Source organism: Phyllobates terribilis, unplaced genomic scaffold (assembly GCF_046119375.1).
Source record: "Phyllobates terribilis strain yellow unplaced genomic scaffold, ASM4611937v1 Scaffold_12__6_contigs__length_324123572, whole genome shotgun sequence".
NCBI classification, from domain to species: Eukaryota; Metazoa; Chordata; class Amphibia; order Anura; family Dendrobatidae; genus Phyllobates; species Phyllobates terribilis.
In genome coordinates, this window is record NW_027362772.1 from 62,066,575 (window position 1) to 62,072,574 (window position 6,000).

A 6,000-nucleotide genomic window follows, 5' to 3' on the forward strand; every position below is an offset into this window, starting at 1 on the left:
CCCACCTACCCCTCTAATTCAGAGAATGCTGCGGAAAATTCAGGAAGATCGGGTGACAGTCATAGCAATTGTCCCGTTCTGGGCAAGGAGGAGTTGGTTCTCCCTTCTACGTCATCTAGCGTTGGAAGACCCAATCGTTTTATCATTTCAGGAGGACCTTCTGACGCAAGGTCCACTGTTGCATCGGAATCTTCAACAACTCCAGCTCTCAGCCTGGCTTCTGAAGGGGAGATCCTGAAGAATAAGGGCTTATCCGCCAGAGTGATCCAGACTATGCAGGCTAGTAGAAAACCTGTAACACAGGCCATATATAAAAAAGTCTGGAAGACCTTTTGTCAGTTCCACAGGACGGTAGACACCTCTCAGCCAGACATCCCTGCGATCCTTGATTTCTTGCAGGCAGGATTTGACGCAGGTCTCAGACCAAGTACCTTGAAGGTGCAGATTGCGGCACTAGGTGCTTTGTTCGACACATCATTGTCCTCGCATCCCTGGATAATCAGGTTTGTCAAGGCAATCCAGAGACTTAGGGGAAGAAATTCTCTGGTTAGGCCTAAGTGGGATCTGAATCTTGTCCTGAGAGTCCTTTGTAAACCTGCCAGTCTTCTTGGTGGCAATCACCACGGCTAAACTGTTGGGTGAAATCCAGGCTCTATCTATTGTCGAGCCTTGTATGCAGATTTGGAATGATTGCATCATTCTCAAGCTGGATCCAAGTTTCTCCCCGAAGGTGGTGTCATCAATGACCTTAAACCAAGAAGTGGTTCTTCCATCATTCTTCGAAAACCCTAGGAATCAGAGGAAGGAAGAGTTCCACCATCTCGATGTCCGCAGAGCAGTGTTGGCCTATTTGGAAGCCACTCGGAACTGGAGATTAGACTCTAATCTTTTTATACAGTTTGGGGGAAAAAATAGAGGCAGGAAGGCTTCAAAACCATCCTTAGCTAGATGGGTTACATCCATGATTAATCTAGCATATCTTTCAGAAGGACAGCCTCCCCCTGAAATTATCAAAGCCCATTCCACCAGAGCAATTTCCACCTCATGAGCAACTAGAGCAGGGGCTACCATTGAACAGATATGTACCGCAGCCACATGGTCAGGACATAATTTCTGCAAACACTACAAGCTAGATGTTCTCACAGCAGAGATCTGCGTTTGGTAGGAAGGTACTTCATGCAGTTATCCCACCCTAAGCTATGAGTTCTTGGGTATACTCCTATGGTGCTATCATGGGGACGTACTGGAAAACCGGAATTAGTCTTGCAGGTAATGATGTTTTCAGGAGTCCACATGACAGCACCCTTATTTCCCTCCCTATATTGGTACTGTATGTGATTCTAACATATGTCTAAGCAAGTCTAAAAATAAAATGTTGTTGTACCCAGCCAATGTGGTTCTTGGAAAATCACTGAGGAGGTTGGGGGTGGAAGGGCTTTTAACCTCTTGTGCTTCCTGTCCCTACACAGGATATGGGATTACTCCTATGGTGCTGTCATGTGGACTCCTGGAAACATCATTACCGGTAAGACTAATTCCGTTTTTTTCCTAGGTTATGTGGGTCCAAATGGCTCTACTTTAGAATATGGATAATACAATTTTCAGTGTGTTTCAACCCTGTGGTGGGACCTTCATCATACTTATGATATTTCCAGTGTGTATCTGCACAGGAACATTAAAGGGAACCTTTCATGTTCAAAGAATGGTATTTAATTGCAGATACAGGGTTAATCTGTAGGGAAATAACATTAAAATGATGTTGGATTGCCTTACTGGAGCAGCAGCTACAGATAAAAAATTAACTTTCATCAAAATAAGTACACATACTCTCCATCAAAGGCAGCCATATAATTGTTTGCATAAGTAGGGGTCATATTGGACCCCATGGCTGTTCCCTTGTTATCCCCAAATGGAAAATAACTTACTCAGGACAAAACTCATTTTTGGGGACCTGTCAGAAGTTGGCTGAAGTATATAGATGACATTTTCCTCCTCTAGGATGGACCAGAGGGTGAATTGCTGTTTTTTGAAAGAAGAATTAAATAGAATATCTGCTGAGCTTCAGTTCACAATAACATATTCAAGGAGAGACATTCAATTCCTGGATATGTGGGTTTAGTCTAAGAACAATAGACTACAGATGTATTTGTATATATCAAACACAAAAGGACAAATATTTTCACACTATCAGTTATCATCCAAAAAATGAAGTCATTACCTTGGAGCCAGCTCCTTCGGGTTAGGCGGGTAATGGAGAGTAGACCAATGTTTGGAACAAATGTGTACCAAAGTTGTGAAAAAATGGCTACCTGCTACAGGGGGTTGATATGTATAAAAAAAAAAAAAAAAAAAATGCCGGAGATGTTTATTTTAACACTCTACTGTGAAGTATAGAGAGTACTTTTGACCACTTTTAGGTTTCCAAATCATGAAGTGGTTAAAAGTGACTTAAGGTGGAACATGTGTGCAACAATGTTTTGCAATTTTCATTTTATGGGGCGTGTTTGCAGCACCCTGAAAAAGATGGCGTGTGCACATACCCTTAGTGTGGCTGGTCATGTTTTGCCCCTCATGTCTGTATGGACCTTGTGCACTTGCCACAGTCATGGGGAACAGAAAATGGTCTTCCCCATACTGTTCCCACAAAGGTGGAAGCTACAATTGTCCACAATGTCTTGTGCTGAAGTTTAAGATTTCCCTTCCCTTCACTGAAACCAAGGAGCTAAAAGTTGACCCCTGATTTCAGCCCGTAGCATTATCCTCCTCCACCACACAGCAGGCACATTGCAGTTCAGCAGATAACGTTCTCCTGCAATTGGGCGCCGTCGTCACGTGTCACAGCACTGCACAAATGTCCCAGTACCGCAAGTGCCGACACTGCTGGAATGATGCTGACACGGGAGGCGAGTATAAGCTTTTTTTTATTTTCTCAGGGCCAAGCATGGGGTATGACAAGGTGTTGTCCAAGTAGTTGACAACTTCTTTAACTGTCCATGTAAAGTGGACAGTTTTGATTTCAAGAAAATTCATGCCCATTGTGCATTAAAAGACATTGTGTTTGTTTTTGGAGCAACATTGTAAAACTGTTTTAATTTTAGAGCTGTTTTTTTTCCTCTGACGCTGAAAAATTGCATTTAAAAGGTGTTGTTGCATTTTTAAAAGCCAAATTCCATTTTTTTCTGTATTGAAAAAAAACACTATAAACTGCTGTTTCAAACCTGCTCCCAAAAAAAGCAACAAGTTGGCACTGAAGACTGGCGCAGAGGACCATCCAGAAGTAGTGTGGGGACATGTGAGAATAATTCCTGTGTTTCATTATTTTAACCCTTCCCATTTCTCAAAAGAAGGCAGTAAATGGACTAACCCCATGGATGCCCATTCTGGTTAAACCTTTGAGTCTATTTTGCCTTATTCTACTTGAACTCCTGGACTTTGTGCATGACTCCATTTCTTGTCCTGCTTCTGTCCTTTGCTAGTTTTATTTTCTGTCAGCTTGCTTCACCAGGCAGCAACTACTCTGTTGATTACAATATGAAAGCTTCTGCAGCCCAAAAAATCCTGTATATGGGGAAAAAAAACAGATGGCCACTCTTTAGTAGAATTTAAGGGGCTATCAAAACCCCCAATTTTGCCAACTACTGAGTAAGAAATAGAGGCCATGTCCCAAACTTCACCATGAGAATAAGCAGGTTGAATTGACACCCTACTAATCTACACATCCCATTTAGCCCATGCGAATTTTTCCCCCATAAAAGAATTCTTGTTTTGAATATTCAAATAGTTTTTGTCTTTTTTTCTTGTCCTCTTTTGTTGATATCGGGGAAAGAAAAATTCTCCTGTAGTTAGAAGACATAGTTTTGTTGACTTCTAAGTTGCTTGCACAACTGCTTAGCCCTGGGTCTTGCAGAAATGTTCCCAAAATTTGCAGTTTTTCAATGTTTTATTGACTTTCCTGGACATTTGAGGTGAGTGTGTCTGTCTAGTTGGGCGTCTAGGAGGATTATGAAATAGGGCATGATGATGCATGCGAGCTACCACTGCCGATATGAGTGGACCCCTCACAGGAACTGAAACATGTGAAATAAAGAACTTTTATTATTTCCAAGTTCTAAAATATAAGAAATGGGAACTGAAACATTAAACACAGAAAATTACCTTCCTGCATTCATGGAAACATCTGAAACAAATAAGGATGTATGCTACAATTATAAGTAAAATAAAATATTGTTGACTATTTAAAGGGGAATTTGACCTGTAAAACTATATAAAAAATCAGTAAATGTTTCAACTTTGAAGCACACAGGCTGACACTTCTACAGATCGTGTTTCAGCTTTACCATGTAGACAAGGACAGAGTCAGCAGAGTCATCTCATTATCAGGGAATTTAATGACAACTTTGTTATCCAGCCGGAGGCCTCAAAAAAGCTGCACTATAGACATAATTAGGACCTGTGTGTTGTTCTGTCAGTTCTTGATCTCTGAGGGAACAGCTTGAGGACTGAAAAACCTGCATAAAATGGAGCAGAAGCCATAATAAATATTTAAAAAAAAATATGCAATAAATCAAGACTTTACTCAAAAAAAGACTCAAAACGAATGACTCAGAGGAATTTTTTTTTAACTGAGCTGTATGGGCCACATGACTTAGCTCTGGAATCCGGTTTGGAATAACCTAATGGCGATTCATTTGGCTCCTGAATAGTGTTGAGCCACCCCCGTAGTGTTCGAGTTCGGTTCGGTTCGTCGAACACCCGTGTGTTCGCCGAACTGTTCGTCGAACTGTTGGTCGAACACCTTCGAACACCGTTAAAACCAATGGCAGGCAAACAAAAACACATAGAAACACATAGAAAACACCTTCAAAGGTGTCCAAAAGCTGACAAACTGCTCAGAAGACACAACTAACACATGGAAAAGTGACAAGTACATATAGTCATGCGAAAAGAAAAGAGGTGGAGGAGTAAAAGGAGGGGGAGACACAGATATAGGCATGTCATGCCCTTCTAAAATCCAAAAAGTGAGAAGCCAACACGTTCAGTCCACTCCTGCCCGTGCCACCTCCGCGTCGCCGGGTTTGTGCCAGAGCCGCGGTGAACCCTGACGGCCAGCCCCCCTCTCCCAATACTGGTGCCTGTCCGCTGGTGGGTCGAGTGAGCCCCCCTGTGGTGGAGGCAGCTCTAAGCTTTTTAATTTAAATTGTCTCTCTAATTTGAATGAATACACTTTAAATCCATTTACAAGGATCTATTGGAGGGCAAGTCTCATGCCAGCAGCCGCGTAATTCCAGCTCCAGTAGCGTCCACTAAAGCTGCTGCAGTTAAAAAGCTTTTATAAGGATCGAGCTCGGCTGTCCACCGCAAGGCATCCTACTGCCAGTCCCAGCCCCTATGCCTTGGGGTGCCTCCTGATGCTCTTCACTGAGTATCCGTGGTCCCGAAGCATTTCCTTTGAAAAAATTAAGTGTCCAAACTACAGGTGGTGTAGCTTGCTTAACAGCCGGGATAATCCGCTGACTAGCAGACACTGCTACTAGGCACAAAGTATTTCCTGGGCTAGATGCAGTTAAAAATTTGTAATTAGATACTCTCGTTGGATGCTGAGAAAGCATTCCATAGAGTCTCCTGGCACGCCATATATGATTCTCTTAAAAAGCTTGGGGTAGGGGTCTAGGGGACCCTTTTATAGCCAAAATCACGGCCCTGTATCGCAATACGTCACCTAGGCTGAAGATAAATGGAACTGTAGCACCCTGAGGGCTCGGTTGCTACAGAGGTATGGGGCAGGGCGACCAATATGCCCCTGAGATGGGCACGACAGTCCCTGTCCCTGGCTGGAGTGGGGGGAGGGAACACTGAGGAAGGGGAACCCTGTAGTGCAGGAGCAGGGAGGAAGCAGTTCCTGGGTGCATTGAGAAGGGAGTATAAAAGGTGGGCACCATCTTAGTTCAGTGCAGAGAAGTCTGAGCAGAAGTGGCAGGGAGCAGGGGCTCTGCATGAGCT